Source organism: Emydura macquarii, unplaced genomic scaffold (assembly GCF_026122565.2).
Source record: "Emydura macquarii macquarii isolate MOO-44397 ecotype Brisbane River unplaced genomic scaffold, CSIRO-AGI_Emac_v2 contig_1119, whole genome shotgun sequence".
Taxonomy (NCBI): domain Eukaryota; kingdom Metazoa; phylum Chordata; order Testudines; family Chelidae; genus Emydura; species Emydura macquarii.
In genome coordinates, this window is record NW_027131256.1 from 17,721,165 (window position 1) to 17,743,158 (window position 21,994).

At 38.7% G+C, this 21,994-nt stretch overlaps 1 long non-coding RNA gene across 2 annotated transcripts in view; it reads left to right on the plus strand.

The window, feature by feature from the left end:
* The first annotated feature begins 501 nt into the window (after positions 1-501).
* The window catches only part of LOC137151910 (uncharacterized), a 92,065-nt gene continuing 70,572 nt past the window's right edge, over positions 502-21,994 (plus strand). For both annotated transcript variants that reach the window (XR_010919403.1, XR_010919402.1), the window contains exon 1: positions 502-645. This is a non-coding gene — a long non-coding RNA (uncharacterized lncRNA). The remainder of the gene's footprint in view (positions 646-21,994) is intronic.

Below are 21,994 nucleotides of genomic sequence, written 5' to 3' on the forward strand. Positions count from 1 at the left end.
TGCCAACAAAATCTCCCATACTATCATGGAAAATTTTATATTAAAAATTTCTCACCACCAAGACACTCAGGGGACATTGTGGGAGACCACAAAAGCAAGATGTTTGTGTTTGTGTGATCCAACTACATGAACCATTAGTTGCCATGGATTCTCCAAAATCTCACTTCAGGGACCAGGATATGTTAGCATGGCAAATATTTCTTCCACAGTACATAAGTACCTTTCTTCTATATTCACTTATGCATAATTCATATGGAATTTAATAATGTAAAGTTAATTTGCAAAGCTTAAAATATTAAAATCTACTAATTGCCATATACATTTTAGTGGATTGATAGGGTGTCTTGCCTTGCTATATGTTCATATTTAAGAAATGGGAATATTCAGGGATATTTATTTAAAAACAAGGGAGAAATTGTTGCAAAATAAAATGAACATGTGGGATATTATTACAATTGAAATTATGACCAGCATGATCATTGTGGTTTCTCCTAGGATCTCTGTGAGCTCTGCCATTTTGTCTTTCCTCTGGAGGGAAATTCTGAGCAAGAGGCGTTTGAATTTCCATAGATGCTGGTGCAAGTGAGTCATAAGTGAATGGATGGGTCCACTAGTCCTAATATAGTCTACTTCACATTGGAGCAGGTAAATCACCATTTCTTTACTTCCAGTGCATATAGCTCAATTCCAGTTTGGACCATGCTGCTTGGCAATGAGGAGCATTGTGTTTAATATACGGTGATGACACAGCATAAAGAAACTAAAGTTCTATTTCAGTCATAGATATCTTTAGATTAGAAGTTCTTATTGGTTCAAAGAAGAATTAATACTGTTCAGAAAGTCTCTGATTGCCCCTGCCTATCTAGAGCATGTCTCTTTAATGGTATGTCTAAGGCATCTATCCTTTGATATGTCTAAGGCAGCTATCCCCTTGACCTGTAAGCACCTGTCTTGCTCATTTGGTAGATCGCTATCTAAGATATTAAAAGAAATCACTGGGGTTTTCATGACCAAAATGAGCAGGGGAGAGGAGAGGGAAGGATAATGGGAACACTCTTGCTTTTTTCACTTATTGTATTTCAAATCAGTTACGCTGTATTGGGGGAATTTTATTGGATGTTTTAAAGTTTTTTGGTGTTTTATAATTTTTCCAAAGCAAATCTAATGTTTCTGTTTTCGTGCACAGCAGTTAACTTTGTATTTTAAGATCATTCTGATAGTAACATTTTTTTATTACCATGTGAAATTCATATCACTGTAATTTGTGTCTTGGACAATCTTAGTCAAGTGTTTTCTCCTCCCCCACTACTCTGCTTCCTCAATGTTGCTGAAGTTTGGTAATAAATAGCTACTTTTATCGACATGTGCTTGGTATTGGTCAGATGTATTAATATAGGGCTCTGCATAAGAATTGGATATATTCTACTGTTGGCAAATGTTTGGTTATTCTAGACACTGAGTGCTTTCATTCCAAGATGGTTGATGTTGATTCTTGTTGCTTAGTGATCAGTGTGGTTACCAGTGAGACATGGTGCTCACGATCTGCAGATCAATAAGGTTTAATGTGCAAGTTTTTCTACAGATATACTTGTTAAGTACAGAAATTAACTACAATATATCACACTCACTAAACCTGGAGAGCTAAGCAGTCACTAAGAAGGCTGTTTACTGGAACGGCTTTCTTCAGAGGTCCCGCCAGGGAGTCGGTGGATCCTCTGGTCTGACTGGCAACACCTCCCATGGAATCAGGTGTTGATGGAGTGGCCCTCTGTGTCTGAGTGATGACTTTTTATATTTCTCCATACCCAACTTTCACCTATCACCTACATCGGGTTCTCACCCTTAACTACATTCCATTCTCACCATAAATATTGGGATCGTCAAAACAACATCTGGTAATAGGAGGGGTGATTTAAAAAAAAAAAAAAAAAAGCCCCTTGGCAATGGAAAAAAATACCCCCCAGACATCCAAGGATAACTTGTTAATCCCATCACCATTAACAATGTGCAGCTGCAAGCATACATGTTATGTGTTTCGTCTTATTATGCGCTGTGGTACGCAGAAACTGAGACATCTGCAAGGTCACTCAGTATTCCTAGTTGTCTCTGCCTGCCAGAACATGTCAGGCTGTGGAGGCCAGAATGGTCAAGCAAGCAAATTAAGCTCTTCTAGGCCCCAAAACAGTGATCAAGCAGCTCAAATTGCACTGGGCCTCCAAGAGTACCCTCTTTTAAAAAAAAAAAAAAAAAAAAAAAAAAAAAAGAGAGAGAGAGAACCCCATGTACAATGTGCTTTGTGGCAGAAATAGTATATAAAATCTACATTGCTATGGAGCATTTACCCAGCTTTATTTGCAATGTTTGAGAACATCCCATTGAATTCTGAATGGGTCCTTCCCACAGACCAGTGATACTCTCACTGAGTTTCGTGAGCTGCACGTGACTCTTTAATGTGTCTCCTGCAGCTCTTTGCAGCACATGGTATTAAAACACCCTGTGGTTGTTAGCAAAAGCATCCTGATTGTGATTTAATTATGTTGTTAACCAAGTATAATTGATGAAATAATACTTGGTGGGTCATTTTGCTGTGAGAAATATATTTATATAGTAAATAAAACAATGAATTCACATTAGTGTGGCTATTCTGGATAATGTTGAGCGCTAATTTGGCTCTTGAATCACTGAGGTCTGAGTATCACTGCCTTAGACCATATCTGTGGGCTGTTCTTTGTTTTCTTTTTTTCATTAACATACATATAAATGGCTGCTTGTTTGGGGATTGGCCAATAGCCTTTTCTTTCATTTAAAATGAATTTAGTAATGTTGCATTATGCCAACGAAGGTTCGGCTCTGCTTGCTACAGTTTCAAGCTCAACAGAGTGGAAGTCACCTCTGCTACTTGCTTTGGATTTAAAGCCTCTCGGAACACACAAAGACCAAGGATGGTGACCTCACATGCATTTACAAGTCCAAACGTTAGTCTGTTTTACAAGTTTTATTAATGTTACAGTTAAGGTTATGATTACTCATGTATAGAGAAATCCAGTAAAGACCTATGCACAAGTTACAAATATAGTCATACTCACATTCTTAACAATAGTCTTAGGATCTGATGGATGCCTTGCCAATTGATCATCAGTAGAAGGATGGATCCTGCTGGAGCTTTTCCATAGGGAACTCATTCTGTCCAGTCTGGGAGCCCTCTTTTATCTTGTGATTCCGACTGTACTTAGCACTCTGTGTATGTGCATGAAGGTGTCCACCCTCTTTTTCCTTATTTGTATTGTGTACCCCAAGAATATTGGGGTACCCCATTTTTCATAGGTGATTGGTAGTTCCTTTATTCTCATTAGCATTTACATACATTGATTAGGGCATGTGTTAGAAAAAATGTGACTGCTGAGCATCTTTGGGTCAATTTTTTGCAATACTACCCATTGGCACATCTTTTCCAGTAATCATGTGGCATCAGGTCATTCTTTGGTCACTTATTTATGTCAAGCATTTCTTAAGCATATGGGTAAGCTAAAATCTTACAGGCCTCAGCCTGTAGGCTTTGCATTTCAATCCTACCTGCTTATCATTTCTAAGTTCTTATGAAACTTCTACTTTTATAATATACAACTTATATATAATCATTCTGTGCTAAATAGATTTAACATGTTAGTTAATCATAACTTCACACAATAAATGAATGATAAAATGAATTAGTTGGCTACAGTCATTTCTTCATGCAGATACTTGTATTCACTTGTGAAGAAGGGTGTTAATGCAGAAAAAGAGGTAATCGTTATTTACACCAGTGGTTGCAATGTACTGAGCACATGGAGCTTGATTCTCCCTCGTTGCAAACCTTGTGCAGTCTTTTTCACCAGCACAGAGTGGGTGTCACAGCATTCCATATTCACTTTGCACTGGTGTAAATGACTGCACAAGGCCCAGGGCAAGGGAGGATCAGGCCCCACCTGATATTTGTTCCTTAACTACTTTTTTTTTTTTTTAACAGCACCATTGTTCCTAATTCTCTATTTATCTCTCCCTTTGTTTTAGCCAGTTTGCCATTCCAGAAATGCCTCAAGCTGTACACAGATGTAGCAATCACAGGCACATTTCTGGCTTGTTATGTAAAACACATTCCTTTAAAATAAGGATTATATGTTGTGGCTTTCCAGTATCTTTGAAGAAGGTCATAGGCAAAGCAATGCTACTGCCAGAGCCTGCCATGCTATTAATACTACTCTAATTAGGCTAATCAGTTTTAATTAGTGTCCTGTCATGTAACAATCTAATAAAATACTTTGTCTAAGAAAACTGACTTACTTCTGATGCTAATTACTTTACTAGAAGCCCTACCTTGTAATTACTTGCATCCTAACCACCTTCCTTTTTTTGCAATAAATCTTCCATAAGCCCCTTATTCACTTTTTTTCTTTCCTGTATTTTGTCCCTATGTCTCTCTCAATTAATTCTGCCCACAGCTCGGTCTCTGGGGTAACTGAAAAGAACAGGGCCTTATCACTTATCAGAAGGAGCCTTCCTTAGTTAAATTTTCCCTCTCAGGAATTTACCAGATCAGAGACCCAAAATCCTAAAGACTATCTCAGAGTTAAAGCTGACAGGGTTAGGCCCAGGTCAGGCTACTTGTAAATCAAAGGCAAGAAGGTGTTGAGGCTGTGGCTAGAATCAGAGATTTATAGTGACAGTAACATTAACATTACAAAGAAGTATTCTATCTGCTTTCCTGTGGGATTTGTTTACTGCTAATATGTGAGAGAATGACAAGATTTAAAAAAATGGGATAATGAGCAACAGATAAATGATATATTCCATTGGTGCTCTTTAAAACTCTTTCAAATTAGGATTAATTTGGGCTAATTGATGCATTTTAGTGGAAATACATAGATCTAAAGAGGCAACAGTAGCAGTGAGCAGAGGGTGTGCAAATTCCAAAGTTACATCAGTTTACAGGGTTATTCTGATCTCTTTTATGTGGGCATATTGAGGAGATTTTTCTATAAAATTAGTATTTGAGGGGAGGAGAGAGGGAAGATGCTTGTCATGCCTTCATATTTAAGTTTTGTGTTGTATTGGTGGTGTTCCTTCAAAAAGTGTATTGGCTATTTGGGAAATATGCTAAAAAAAGAAGAGAGACAAAATCAGTTTACACAGTGGGGAAGATTGATGATTTTCTGGGGACCAGGGTGGGGGAGAGTTACCTTCCAAATACTGAGAGAAATAGCTGTATATTCTCAAGCCAAAGCAGAGTTAGCAACATAGCTGATTTTGGAGCTACCATTTATCTAATGTCTAATCTATTTTAGGTTTTCTGCCATGATATCTAAGTGTTAACCAATTAGTGCCTAGTCAGTAGAGTGTAATTGAAGTATTAACAAATTCCTCCGTCCCCTGACTACACTCCATTTGTCATTCAAGCATCTTAGATTTAAGCAGGACCATGAACATCAGACATCAAGGTGAAGATCACTGTAAACATGCCTAAATAAATAGATGGATCTTTCAAGTAAATGAATTGAAAGTTTCCCCTATTCATAAGAGCAGTTGGGGTGCTGAGTTGCCTCAGTTGAAAGTCTGTCTCTGAATGTCATGACTTCAATGCTAATTTTGCCCACACTTTTCTAACATACTGCTAGATGGATGAACCAATCCTGGAAAATGTCTCCACTGATTAGGCACAACAAGGGATTCATGTCATTTTACTGGTTAGCCAATGTATGCTTGTCGGTTATTACAAAGCAGCCTCATGGTACTTCTAAAGTCTCAAACATCTTTTTGTTATGGGAAAGAAGCAGGAGAAGACTGTCTAGTTATTGAGTGATCAGATATCTTTCATTTTTGTTTATGCTAAAAAAAATTGCCATGCTCAAAAAGTGTCTTGAACCTCACTTACTAATGAAATAAGAATCTAAAGTCAGATATATTTTGTGGCATTTATGCATGTCAGAAATGAGTGAGAGGCATCTTATACAGGATAAAATTAATCAATTAAGAAAATAACACATTTCTTTACCTGTATTACTGATTAAAACCTTGGCTCATTTTTAGACAGAATTTTAAATCTCTCACTTTTCATCACAATTTTGGCTAGGACCTTTGTTTACAGTCAATTTCTAACTGGTTTGGTTTGCTGGTTCTTGTACATTAGCAGGATGTTGTGTTAAAGTTGCAAATGATGCATGAGATTATTTTTTTAAAAATTATTTTCATTGCCGTTTGGAAAAAAAAGTAATGGATTGTTTGAGTTTTGTTAATCTGCTTTTACAAAGCCTAAGAACACTTTGCGGTCTGTAGGCATCTGTCTCTTTATAATTTACACTCTGATCATCATCATCTCTTAAAGCCAGGCTGCTGTCATTTGGCCAAGCCCCCAAGTAGAGCGAAATGTCAGGAGCAGTTAATACTAACAAGATTTGATTTCCTCCAGGATCTTGATTGTTCCTACATGGGGAGACTTCTCAGGAGTAATTATTGATTCCCAACACTTTCCCCCACTTGAGGTTCAACTACTTTTAAGAGGTTTGCTGAAAAGCCTCAGGTTTGTGCCAGCTTGCAAATTACAAGAAATGGCCAAGAAAGTTTAAAAGCTATGATACCTATTGTCCCCTACGGGGGAAAACCCTGTATGAGGGCCAGGAAATGCAGCAAGTTTCCTACAGATTGTTTTAACAGGTGATCAGTTTTGATCCTTCTAACCTGCAAGTACTTTGGCTCATGAAGAAATAATATAGTAATATTTTCTTTGGGCAACTCATGGTAGCACTTGCGCATTAAGCCTAGTGCCTCCATCCTTTACAGCTTTCTTCAGAAGTATGCAGCTATGGCTCCTTCCCAACTGTCGTCCCCCCAGAATGTCAACAAAGACCTTATAAGAGTATAGATTTTGATAAACTGTGCACTCAGTAATGCAAAAACCACTTGAGATTCTAACTATTTTCCTTAGAGAATTGCTATTTCTAAGACACAGTTGAACTTGATCACCTGTCTGTACTTTTTGGTATTTCCCTCCTTCACTCTTTTCACTTTCCTATTCCTGGCATTTCTTCACTTAAGTGTGTGTGTCTTATATTTATACAGAAACTTAAAATCAAGCACAGAGCCTATAAATAACATTGTAGATTCCAGAATTAATATATCTTTAATTTAATTTTTGTGGTCACAGGCAAGATTATAAAAATCTAGCAGGTAATGACCTTCAAAGTTGAATGTTAAATTATGCTATATTTTTGTCTTAAGCTAATTATCAGTCCATTCATTTTCTTTGTTTAAATGTGATGTTGCATAGTCAAACAAAGGCAGCCACTTCATCTAGCCATTTTTTGAATAACGTGTAAAATTATGGTCTTAATACCTGTAAGTGGCCAAAGATCCCAAACACTATGTCTAACAAGGAGGGATGATAAACATGGCCTCATTGCCAAATATCCACTCAGCTAATTGCCTTCTACTGATCTAAAATTTTCAACACCCACTTTTAATGACTTAAGGACGCTTTCTTTCCTAAGCCGTTCTGCACTGTGTAGCTGTGCACTGTCAAACAGGTGACATGTTCCATGTCAGAGGTAAATGTTTTTTAGTATTGGGTAATATCACCTAAAACTTTGCCAACTTTTACCATACATAACTTTTTATCTACATGGAAAAATTGTAAACCTGGGTACTTCCGTGAGGTAACTTATCAATGTGACACACTGCACCCCCATGTTCACTCTCATAGTGTATTTGTGTATTGTTTAATGCAAAGTACGCCATGTAAGATGTCTTTGGAATGCTCATGGCATGCTGAACATTGTTGTTATAGTAATATGTTTGTTGCAATGTCATGTATGATTATGAGGCTTCCCTGTGTAGTATTCCCAAATATGTGTCTCATGGCTTGAGACAGATTTAGGCAAAACCCTACAGAGTTGAAGGGCAATTTGCACATCACTGAGGCATGCATAGAACAATCCAGCTCAATATTCTAGGAACAAAAGACTGGCCTAGATGTCAACAAGTGAATCCACAAAGGATCACAGTGACTCAGGGCATGGAGGAATCCATACACAGACACCGTTTGTTACCTGACCCTGAAAGGGGAGGGGCGCTAAAGAACATTCCTTAAAAAGAAAGACGTTTTGCTGTTCTCTATCTCTCTCTAATCTATCCATCCATCCATCCATCAACACCACCAAACAACTGAAATGCTGATCACAGGGAAGGCCTGGCTGGAGGCAGACCAGACAGCCTGTGGTGAGAATCCTCTGAATATGTAAGGTTGCTGAAAGTGTTAAGCTTAGTTTAGAATGTGTTTGGGTTCTGTTTATCTTGATCAAATCTGACTCGCTTTCTCTGACTTATAATCACTTAAAATCTTTCTGTACTTAATAAATTTGTTTTTATCTAAAGTAGTGCATTTGGTTTAAGGTGTGTTAGAGACTCCATTTGAAGTAACAAGACTGGTGCATATCAATTTATTTGATAAATTGATGAACATATGAGCTTGCAGTGTTCAGTGGGCAGCACTGAACATTGTAAGATGGCAGTTCTTAGGGTTGCTTATGGGACTGGGGATATTGACTGGGGTCATTACTTTGCATAATCCCATGAGGGGCTGGCTAGAGGCACTCACTCACCCACTGAGTTGGGGTAACATGCTTGCTGTTGGCTGTGCATGAGCTTCTCAGGAGTGGGAGTTCACACTGCAAAGCAGAGGAAGACAGGCTCCAGGAGTGGAGGATTGGGGGTGACATAGTGATTCACCAGTTCAGAGGGGAACGTCCCAGTCAAATTCTGATTTTTTTTTAATATTTTTTTTTACCACAGGATGTCCTTAAAATACTTTTCCTGCTGTGCCACATGAGGCTTAATTATATAATTGCTCAAACATATTGAGATTTCCCCCAAATGAAAGGCTCCAGTATGAATATGTTAGTATAACTTCATTATATAAGCCATTATTGAAGTTCTTCAGTGGTCTCGGATGAATACCAAACTTTAAAAGCATTTCCATCACAGGAAGATCTGATCTGACATCCTGCATCCGAATGGAGCACCACTAAATTCTGTGGAAGTTGTGACACGTTTCTGATCTCCATTGCCCTAGATTTCCATAATGGAGTAAAACAGAGACCTGGATACAACATCCCTAGTCTATCAGGAACTTTGGCTCTGTAACTGTGTGTCTTGGGCTCATCTCTAATTCAAAGAGTTTAAGAGGGGAAAATGCCTCTTATAAAAAAATCTTGCACTACGTGGAACTCTCCCTGTCTCTTTCCACTGTTGGATGCTGTAGTTTCACTGACAAAAAAGACCTGTCTATTGCTGTGTTTGTCCACAGTGCTCAGCATGTGTAGAGTAGGAGCAATGTTGGGAGGGAGCTATGTAAACTCTTAAGAGGCTAATTTAAAAAGATGGAAGGGCAGAGAGAAAGGGAAGGTTAAAATCATTTTTCTTAATAAAAGGGAAAAAGTAATTGAGGGGTAAAAATGTTCTGTACTTTTTAAAAATAGAAATGTGTTCTGATATGAACCTGAATTTTAAAATTTTCAGAACTTTTTGAGTTACTCAGTAAAAGAATATTCTAATTCAGACATGAGTTTTTTCCCACAAATTTTACTTGAAAATGCATGGACTATTAGCAAAATATAGCCACCTTAGGTTTTTTTAAGGTCTCTAAGACCCTTTTCAGTTAGGAATGACTTCATGATGAATTGAAATGGAGATTTTATTGATTGCTCAGAACAAGTCAGGTGAGAAAAGCCCACGCTAATGTACAATGCTGCTGTTCTGACAAAGATACAGTGACTCTCTGGATAATGATGTTAGTTTCAGGACAATGCTACATTCTGTTACTTACTTATTTTCGAGCTATCCTGTGCCTGAAGCTCTTAGTTTCAGACTTGACTACTGATAGATATTGTAGTGTGTGTATGGAAAATACTATCTAATCTTTCTATCTAATGGGTATAGCAAAAACTCCACTGCTGGCTGGCAAAAATGTCACACCTCCTGGCTGGAATATCCCTAAGGAGTCACATTCAGAGTTGTGAATGTGGTAGAGTTGTGAACTACGATTTTATCAAAATGTAAAGAGTCTTGTGGAGAATTTTAATCAATATGACATCAAAATGTAAATGAGTCTGCAAACTGTGATGACCGGCTGGGGTCATCTCTGATGTCATAATTCTACCACTCAGTGAAATATTTGTAGCAGTTGAGTTCAAATTGGCAGCCTAAATTGAGCATTCCCATTTGGGTACTCAGTTTGATACACGGGCATGCAAATACTCATTTTACATTTTTTGGTGCCAATTTAATACCAAGGGCACATTTGAGCTCTCACTAAAGTCAGCCTGGGAGTCCTCTACTGGGTGCATTTGGATTTGGAAACCTATTTCATAAAAGAGAGCGCAGAAAAGAAAATTGGTTTTAAAGCATTGCTTGAGCAAATGAGAATAAAGTGGTTACATCATTTTGGAGAGAAGACTCATTACTATTTCTCAGAATACCAAAAATAAAAGGGGTGAATTGTCTGGCATAGAGAAGAGTGTTTAAGGAAAAGGGATGACTGGGACTGAATTGGTGTTGTATGGTATCCGTATTGCAGCAGGGAGGCCAGGAAGAGAACACATTATGCTGCTGGTGTTCTCTCCACCCTGGAAGGAGGAATTCTTCTTAAGATCATTATTAGTTGTGGATCTTGATGGCATATATGTGACCTGAGTTCATTTCTAGCCTCTTTTTGGTATTGGTTAGAGAGAATCCATTTTAGAGACAGTGCTGATAGGAGATCTTGGGTGGTAGTGGGGGGAGAAACTGAAAATCATTGAGCAAGTAAGGATTCAAATTTGTCTCTGAAGCCCATAGCTTGGGCGTATCTGCACAACAGTCCTCAAATGGAATTCTAAAGCTGAACAGCCCTTTGGAGAAGCGAGGATCTGAATTCAGAAAATTCTATAGCTCCAGACACATTTCTGATATCCATGAATAAATCACCCCTGCGTAGCTCTCCAAAGAGGAAGAGTTTATAGTCAGTAAATATGGACAATTAATGATTTGTCAGGGGGGTGAATCTAAAATTACCTCTTGTGGCCAGTGAACAAAATCTAGCAGGTGAGTAGTGTAAATTAGTGGAAGCAGTTGTGTTGCTGCAGTAGGATTACCTTTCAAATGTTGGAGTATCAAACAAAATGGTTTAAAGAACATGACAGTAATTGGGCCCATGGCACCACATTGGTAACCTGTGGAGAGGGATCACCACGTCTGATATTTCTGTAACATTTATACACTTCCAAAAGTAAAACATAGGCCATTGCACAGACATTAAAAAGTAGGAAGTCTCTTACATTTCTTCTGTCTGTTGCTCCAATCTCTTAGCGTGGTGGGTCAAAATAAATCCCATCTGTGGGGTACAGTACAAATTTTCACTTTGCTTATGGAGTAAGCTGCTCCTCAACATTTGACCCTAGCCCTTTTCTAGATCCTTCCTACACTATCAAAAAGACCCTATTTTATCTAAAGAGAACTACTTAGACCCCAATTTAGCAAAGCATCCCTATTCAGGATAGCATTTAGACATGCTCTTCACTTTAAGGGTGTGCTAAGTCTTGGACATACTTAAAGTTAAGCAAGCACTTAAGCGCTGTTCTGAGTATGGATGGATTTAAGCCTGAATGTTCCTGACTAAGCTTCATATCTTCTTAGGGTATGTCTACACTGACAGTGGCAAAGTGGCCGCCATCGGATCGACTTACCTGGATCGATTGAGCAGTCAGTGTAGACAAGGTTGCAAAAGAAATGTAGTTGATTGGAATAGAAATTAAGAAAACTAGAATGACTTGCTGACTGCATTAGTTTGGCAGTCAAGTTAAAAAAAAAAAAATTAAGAATGATTTCAACTCACATGATATTTATCCCTCTGTAGACACGACATAATGCAATTAAAATAGCTTTTGGAAACCCCTACCAAGACTAGCCAGTAACCTACCACTGGGCCCAGTTCAGCAAAGAACATGCTTAAAATAGTTTCATTTCGCAGAATTGGGGTCTATAGCACTGTGATACTGGTAGAACAAATACTAGCTCTGGCCAAGGCCTAGACGTCAGCTGAGAACTGACAAACTTACAGCTAGAAGCCAGGCCAATTCACTTATATATTAGTATAGCTCAAAGTGATTGATTGATAGATTCTTACATATTTAACAATTTGGTTTTTAAGCATCAAAAGAACTAATGGGAAGTTGCATCCATGGTTTTCACTCATCTATATCCTGTTATAATGTAATAGTAAACATTAACATTGTACATATGCCTGTAACTAAATAACCCATCAAACAAGAAGGAAGCCTTGTGTAAGACTTTAACAGGAAAGTACTAATTTCAAAGCAAGTGGTCATTGTGTGTGATGATAATCAGAGATCAAACTCCAAATGCATTCCTCACTCTCCATCAGAGTGCCCACAGGGGTAGTGAACCTGTCAGCTTGTTGACTGTGAGAAGAAGCTAAGTATGGACACAAGGAAAAAAATCTTCTTTTCTGTGCTGTTTGGATTCTAACAGGACAGAATAACTGAAAAAGAAGACTGAAATCTCCAATGTTCTGGGCAGCCACGAGAGACTTTTGGGAAACTGGCAAGATTACTATGTCTCTAGTACTGTTTGGAATTATAGATTGTGACCCACCTTTGTGTGTATGTTTTATCTGCTCAATAATTCTCATTTATTTTTCCTAGCTAATAAACCTTTAGTTAATTTACTATAGAATTATCTACTGATTCAGCAAAGCATTGGGAAGAGTCCCATTAACTTAACTAGGACTATTCATGTATTTTTAAAATTAGGCATTCATTGACGTACTTTGCTGAATCAGGGTCATACTTTAAATTTCTTTTGTATGCTGTCTAGTCACGGCAATCCCGAAAAGCTGTATCCCAAAGCAATATTGTGGGCAGCTTTTTCCCAAACTGAGTCTGATTCCCTTCTAAGCCCATGAAGAGACCACTCCATGGCTCTTCAATGACTAGGGCTAGGAAGGGGTATTTTATGGTGGGATCAGTGCTTCGTCCAGCCCCTGTTTCCGCAGTGTGTTCAACAATATTCACACACACTGGTACAGATTACTTCTGCCCCCGTTTTCAGTGCAGTTACAGTGCTGATGAATTAAGACCCTGGATTGTGTGTTTTAAAAGGTTCCTAGTTATGGGAATTTTATTCATAATAGATCGTATAAATGACCCAGGTTATTGTGTGAACTCTTGCACAAATGCTTTTAACATACTTTTGTTGGCTATTTTAACGTGGTTTTTGTTGTGTACCCCATAGTATATGCATGTTCCTATGTATGGGTGAGATCACCTGTTTTTTACATGTTTATTTCTGGGTTTCTTTCAACCCTCAGATTTGAGAGCATCATAAGCATTTCTCACTGTTCCTGAAAGAAGTCTTATCTCTTTGTGTTCACAGCAAACCATCCATTTCAGAACACTCAGAGCATTTCCTTATTGTACTGAGCAGGAGTTTTTCATTTTGCACATTCCTTGAAAACTGCTATAGGAATTCCAAGGATTCTGTACACATCCACAATACTAGAGAAATATATTTTGTGTTATTGTTTGGAAACGTAGGTTCTGTGGGAAGATTGGGTCTAGATTTCTTTACTATTGCACTGCAGCATTCCAATAAGATGAAAAGATACCTGGATCCTAATTCTAAAGCTTTAATTTTCAGGCCTTATTACTTCAACATTTCAGAAAAATGCATTTTGTTATGTATAAGAAATTTTGGGATTGGGCAAAAACTCTTAAGGATTATTTTACAATAAGTTATCTCAATTGAGTGCATATCTGTGGAACTTTCACTACAAACATCTATTCTAGCTATCACTTAATCACTTGGTATTTTGTTGCCCATATTTAAATTCAAATATTTTCTGCAGTAGTACTGGGAGGTTACTGGGTGAATTGTACTGCTGATATCCTCCTGATGTCTTTGAGTGCAGCCTTTCTAGGTCTCTTTCTAGCCATCACCTCTCTCACAGGGTGGAATGATGTTATTCTCCCACTCTCAGACTGGCACCTGGGTTGCTACACGCGGACTGCAACCATGATTTTACCTTATGTCCAGACCCCACCGTTCTGTTTCCTTCAGGGCAATGACAGTGGTAATCAGTGACCAAACAGCCTCCTTAAAGCAAAGTAAATTTTTATTTAGAACAGAAGCATTTCAGAGAAAACATATATAAAACACATTGTGTGTGTATATATCTACCTTTGCCCCTAAAACTTACCGTTCTCCGGATGTGGGAAGTCCCAATTTCTTTAGGCTCCCTCTTCAGTCTGTTAGCCTGTCTCCCTAGACAATTTCTGACAAGTGACTCCCTTACCTTTCTCAGAGGGCTTTTAAACTGTTGAGTATCCTTTTGCTCACCAACTTCCCAGCCTGGGAAAACAAGCGTGCATCTTCCTTGGAGACCAGATATAAAGTCATTAAAGCTGATAGTTTTGCCCTCTGTGTCTCAAGTATGTGCTTGGGTGTTCTTAACTGGGAAGTCATTTTGTTGCCTTTAGTTGTTGTTCCCACAGCTCAAAGCATAAATTTGATCAGTAGAATCATACAGGAAATTCTTATAAATCAATATACAATAATTTCCCCTTACTGACCAGAACATATACAGGGTTCATAAAATTTTAATCTCTATATAACATAATTCTATATCAGCTTCACATAGGTGTTCTTGTGACTGACGGGAGCCTGGTTTTGTGGTTTCTGGATGTAGTCCCTGTGTATTCTATTGGATTTAACAGAACCAGTAGGATATCTATTCCAGTCCCCAGAGAGTAGCAGGTTGTTCCCTAAGCTTCAGTATTGGGCTTTGTCTAGTCTTCCACCATTTCCAGTAGAGAGACAAGGTGAGCAAGGTAATATCTTTTAGTGGACCAACTTCAGTTGCCATTTCAGATGGCTACATTTGATCGCTTCCATTGTTGTATGTAATGTAGTTGTAGCTGCCTAGGGGCTAATCCTTGGACTGACACGGCAACCACTACGCTCTATATAACAATGGAAGAAACTGAATTTAGCTGTCTGAAATGAAAACAGAAGTTGGTCCACTAAAAGATATTACCTCGCTCCCTTTGTCTCGTTAATATCCTGTGACTGACATGGCTATAACTACACACCATGTTCATTTGCAAACATCCATATTTCACTAACAGGAGTTGCCTATTACTCCTCCTAAATTTCCTTGTGTTTAGTTTAATCTCAGTTGATCCTGATTGCAATCCTTTCCTTCTTTAGTACCCAGTTGGTTATCATGTGATCAAGCCATCAGTAAGTTCTTAAGTTTTCTCCTAAATCATCTCCTCAAGCCCCCTTTAATTACTTGTTGGTCTTCCCTGTTTTCCACCCAGTTTAACAACTTTCTTATCCTGAAGGGCCCTGAACTTAATGCAACGTTTTGCACATGGTTTCACAACAATGTTTCATACAGGGCCTAGCTGCTCTAAGTGTTGAGCATCTCCTTTGAAGTACTGAGCATTCATAAGTGAAACTGTAGGTGCTTTGTGCCTTCCTGGATTGGGTCCATAGAGTGATAGTATCTTTCCTCTAGAATCTGAGACACCTGCAGATGGAGGCCAACATTGACTTCCTTGTTTCTGACCGCCTGACAGCTTTGCAAGCTTATATATAATTTGTTCTTCTATGTCACCCCAGGCTTCTTTCAGTAAATCTGCTTTCCAAATATATGTACCCTATTTATTTTCTGTTTCAGATTATTCTTATAAGTAAGCTTACATTTTTTAGGTTGAAACCTTGTTATATCCTAGATTCCTCCGTATTTCATTTGTTACAACTGTCATTCAGAACACACTCTAATTTACGATCATCTGCAAATTTAATTAATGTGGTGGTCACTCCCTTTTCTAGATCTTTAGTTAAATTGAAAGGGATACAACTAACTCTGTAAGGATCCTCTCTGGATATATCCTCCTGAGTTGGTATAGTGCAAGTTAAAATTGCCCTTTCTTATAACTCTTTAGCTAGTTTTCAGCGCTTGAATCAAAATTAGTTTGAATTAACTTTTCAATTAAGATTTTGAGATGGTATTTTGGAGGAGGCAGGAGGAAACATATACTGAAGTTCAGATGGATTACATTTCCTAAATTCCTTTGCCTACTTTGTAGATTTGTAATTCCCTCAATTAACTACTTTCCATCACATTTGTCATATAGTCGGAGTTTATAAGACCAGAAGGGACTATAGTGATCATCTAGTCTGATCTCCTGCATAACACAGGCCAATTTCCCAAAATAATTTTCTGTTTGAACTAGAGCATATTTTAAAAAACATCCTATCTGGTAATTTTAAAATTGCCAGTGACGGAGAAATCCCTGAAACTTGGGTACATTGTTCCAAAGATTCATTACCATCAATGAAAAATCTTCATCTTATTTCTAGTCTGCATTTGTCTATCTTCAACTTCCAGTCATTGGATCTGGTTATATCTTTGTCTGTTAGATCGAAGAGGGTGGTGTTATCAAATTTCTATTCCCCACCATAGGTACCTATAGATTGTGATCAAATCACCCCTTAAGCATCATTAATCATTCTCGTGGCTCTTCTCCAGACCCTCTCCCCCAATTCAAGAATAATATTGATAAATTGGACACCTTCACTCTGATCTCTAAAACCATTTACATTTCCTACCTCTCACTGGCACATGACACATGGCTGTGATATCACCAAGTACCTTGAGACAAATTAAAACCAAAGAAAAGTTTAGCATAATTTTCAGAGGTGTGGGACCTCTAATTTCTGCCCACTTCTATTCATGTTCCTCCCCACTTTCCCATTGAAATTGTGAGGATATTGACCTCATGTAAGTTGCATGTCTTTTTAGGGTCTTTGATTTTCATTGTGTCGAGATGGTTCCTTGTTTTAACTGAAATTTTTCAGGTTCCGTGGTTCTCCTTTTTAGAGGCAGCAATTCATTGCAAGGTAGAACTCTTTATTATAAACTTCTAACTTCACTTACAATCAGTCACAAATGATCTCGTCAATAGTCTGTTACTATATGCTACAAATGTGAAAACTGCCACTGCTGGAAGGCTAGTAGTGTTAGAGAGATGAAGAGTGTTATCTGGTAGTAATGATTTACTTCATGTTAAAAGGAAATCTCAAATTACCATCCATTAAGAGATAGGTGAACGTGTTCATGCTTAATTTACAGTCACACTCTCTAATTCGTAAAGTACAAAGAAAAGCTGTTGGCTTCCTTCCATATACATCGTTTCTAAGAGGGGAAAAAGCCACTTTATTTGGTGGCCAGACTGATACTACATTGCCACTAAGAACATGCTGAATCAGATTTTTTAAACCTGATTGTACTTATGCCATAATTAGAACTTCCAGTTCTTGCAATTAGTATAATAATGTTCATGAGATGTGTTCCCCAACCAGTTGTTGCATTGCTTCCTTACATAAATGAGTCTCCCAGGTGGGCCACTACACTTGTGCTTTTAATTGCACTTTATTTAGTTTGCTCAGAATTATCATTTTAGCTTTCATCAGCACTTGGTAATTTAATGGCTCCAAAATAACTTAGTTAAGATCAAAGTACTAACTAGAGAGCTTGCCACATCCTTTCCATAGAGCATTTCTCTGTAAGTCTCAACCTTTGTGTATGAGTGACAGATATGCAGGAAAAACATGCATTCCCATGTACTGAAATACCTTATTTTTCTCCTTACTGTATTTTATTTCCATTTTTATTGTACAGTTTCTCTACAGTGTTGAAACTATGTAACAAACCTTCTCTCTATTAGGATTTACTTTATGGATTACCCTAGTGCAAACACTGTACTGGATATCTTAGAAAGATAGCTATATCCTTACTCTACAACTTAAAGTCTAAGAGCCCAATCATGCAGACACTTACTACTGAAATGAAGCTTACCAACTATCAAAAGTCCCCCTAGAGCCAACGATAGCACTCATGGTAGTAAGCACTACAGTTCCTAGAAAATGTTTGCAGATCAGGACTTGACACAATGCACCCCATGCACACCCTTATGGTGTGATTGTATATCATTCATGTTCACCCTTATAGTGTAACTGTGTTTTGTATAATGCAAAATGTGTCTTAAGGTTTTTGTGGGATGCTCATGATATGTTGAACATTGTTATAGTAGTACGTTTCTTGCAATGTCATGTGTGGTTATGGAGCTCTGCTATGTAATATTCCCAAATATGTCTCGCATGTTTTAAGGCCGATCTAGGCAAACACTAAAAGCAGCAGTAGTTCACGGCTCACAAAGGCGTGTATAAAAAATCCAGCTCTTCCAAGAACAATGGACTAACCTAAGCATCTGGTAAGGTGATGATCCTTGACTCTGGACATGGAGAAGACCAGGCAGGAGTACTGTTGGTCACCTGACCCTGAAGGGGGGGAGGGGAGGGGCCCCAGAGGGGAGCACAAAGACATTTGAAAAGGGGACATTTTTGCTCCCAGGATATCTCTCTCGCAAATTATCTACAAGACAACATCAAGACTGTCCACGAGGGAGAGCCTGGGTGGAGGCTGACCCACCACCTCTGGTGAGAACCACCTAAAGTCTGTAAGACTACCGAAGTGTTAAATTTAGTTTAGAATGCAATTTGCCTTTTGTTTACTTTTGATCAAATCTGATTTATATTCCTCTGGTTTATGATCATTTAAAATCTTTCTGTACTTAATAAATTTATTTGTTTTTATCTAAAACAATGCATGGGGTTTGGCTGTGTGTGGAGACTTCATTTAGACAGACATAGCTAGTGCATATCAATTTCTTTGATAAATTGATATACATATATGAGTTTGCAGAGTACAGTGGGCAGCACTGAACTCTGTAATATGGCAGTTCCTAGGATTGCATCTGGGACTGGGGATATTGGCTGAGGATAAAACCATTGCATAATCCCAGGAGTGGTTGGCTAGAGGCACTCACTCACTGAGTTGTGGGGGGCAACTTACTTGCTGGTGGCTGTGTGTGAGCTGCCCAGGAGTGGGTGTTCGCACAGCAAAAGCAAAGTGAGACACGTGCCAAGAGTGGGGGATTGTGGTGACACAGTGATATACCAGTCCAGACTGCAGAGGGGAATGTCACAAGACCTAAATAATTTAAGCACAGATGGGGAATGGATGAAGTGCAGAAAAAATCAGTATATTGAGTTAGTCCCATGAATTGAGACTAAATATGGTTTGTTACTCCTGTGACTTTTGTTTTGATATATTTTTTAAATGATCATGATCTGTCCTATCTTAATAGGGCTTCTCTGAAGGCCGGACTGAGTTTATGTATTGGTTTTTTTTGAAGGGGAACTGAAGGAGAATTCAGTGCAGGAATATCAGATCCAGAGAGAGTGTTCCTGGTGTGAGTGGCCACTGGAAAAATGGCCAGGGTCTGTGGGACATAAATGGGGAAGTTCATTGTTTTGTTTTGGCTTGAGTAGAAGAAAGGAGAGTAAAGATGAGATCAGAGAGGAAGGAGAGAGCCAGTTTGTGCATATTGGCAGTAATGTTTCCCATAAAGACCTTCTATAGTGTGACTCATTGAGAATTGGGGACTAAAGCTTTTCTTCCTCTAAGTGTTTTAAAAAAAAAATGAGAGAGAAAATGAGCAATTCTGGGCAGCAGTGCTATATAGACATAGAAAGGTAGCTACCTGGTAAAGGAAATGCGTGGGCTTTGGATGAGCTCAATACCATATGCTGCCAAGTGAGAAATAAAATTAGCTATTCTGGTAGCACTGCAGAAGAGATTCACATTGTATATAGAGAAAATGAAATTAACAAAGACAACAGGCACATAGATAAGAGACAGCTGCCAACACAATAAAAGACGGTACACACTTAGCTGTGCAACAGAGGGTTTCTTTTGGTTGTGGCTGAAAAACATATTATGACTGACATGAAGCATAAGTCCTTTCTGTGAAGACATTAGCATGCCATTTATTGGAAAACTAAGCCTCTACTGAATGCTATCCACACCTACCAGATGTGCTGTTAAGGGACAAATGCCATCTCTTTTACATAAGGCTACCTAGCACCCAATCTCAATCAGTGGGGAAAATGGTATCTCCGGATGGCACCGAACAAAGTGTCTCATACACATTGAATAAACTGAATGTTACTTGTCTAACATGCTTGCAGGCTGCTACACAACCTGGCCATTTTGCCTTTTATTCCATGTAAGTCTTGCATAGAGATTCATGTCAATGACCAAAGCTAGTCCTTTTTCTGTTAATGTATCTGACTTTCAGGATACAGGAATTATACCCATTGTGAGTGTTCTAAATGGTTGCCTCTACAGTCTTGTTATAATTACAGCAGCTTAGTACGTAGGCACCACACATGGAATGTTGCTTTAAATTAATTCATTAGTGCTGATGGAAGCACACATAGCACTGACACATTGGCTGTAGTGGTATACAGATTTACAGTTCATCTATAAAGCAACAAGTGAAAGAATCTAGACAAAGTAAAATAGATCTTGCATGACAGATTGTGACCATAGATCTATACAGGGAGTCTTTGCCCTGCGATGTTGCACCACAGCTGTGGCTATCTAACACTCCCAATTGCAAGGGCTGCTCCCGCCTAATGCCCCCCTGGACATTAGCCAACACAAAAGAGGCAAAAACAGAGCCTGCTTTATTATCTTGCAGGTCAACATTGCACATTTTGAAATAGAAACCCTATAGCTGTATCAAACTGCTTTTTTGAAAGCTAGCCAATTGATTATCCTTCCGGGCATCTCCCAGCAGGTCAAGCTGCTCCCATAATTCATCTTGTTGGCAGGTCTCATTGACTTTGTTTAGCAAACATAAATTAATTTAATCCAAACACGCTGCCAACTAAACTAGCAGCTGTACGTATGTTAGGCCTAGTCAACATTTAAATTATGTTGGTGTAGCTATACTAGCAAAACCCTCCTAGTACAGAAGCAATGTATACTGGCAAAACTGGTATTCTGGTATAACTGTCTCTTTGGCTTTTGCCTGTATAGAAGTATTTCCCTGCCCCCAATCCCCCCGCCCCCCCCGTGCCCCCCCCCCGAACCTTCACCTGACATTACTAACCATCAGATGTTCCTAGGGTAGATCTGGCCTTACCTTTTCTCTAAAAGATCTAAATTCTATGCAGGTGATCATTGCCATTCTAAAAGTGTGGATTACCTCTACTATCCTCATTCTTGCTGGTGAAGAGAACAAAGGCAATTTACGCTGTTAAGCGGGTGATGGACACCTGCACAGAGTTCAGATAACTTTTGGAGAAGGGGTAACACAATAGGTAAAGCTGCTTGTTTGGCTGGCAGTGCATTATACTTTCACCAGAGGCTGCCCAGTTTGAGTGGGAATGACTTTTAGACTGTAACCTCTGAAGATGGCAAGGGTCAGGAACTCTGTGCAAAGAGGTGGTTTTTGCCACCTGAGAGAAGTCTGATGATTACACAGAGCTTTCTTGTCTAGCTCACTTCACTTTGCCTATTTCATTCAGAAAGAGCCCCTTGCCAAACGAAAAAAACCTAAAAAGACTGACTTTTGACTAGCATTGAATTGTGAATATTCAAAAGATTGTAAATTAAGTTCATTTGGTGATGGATATTATCTGTGTGTTTTCATTGGTGTTTGGGTAGTAGAAATGAGTACTGTAAACAGCATTTGATGCCCTGATCCAGCAACGCTTACCCCAGCAGCCTCTTTGCAAACACCAGCCACGCTCTAGCTTCCAGCAGCCTTGGTTACTATTTGCAGGGTCACCCCAGCACACTTCCAGTCCCAGATCCCTCCCCCCCACCAATGTATGTATTCCACTGTTCAGCCCTCTCTTGGATAGTTCAGATATATTCAGTCCATTGCACCTCTAAGGGATTCAACATACAACAGTCTGCTACTTTAAATGGAGTTACCCAAACTATTTACAGCACTGGATTATTTTTAATTAAAGAATAAAATAAGTT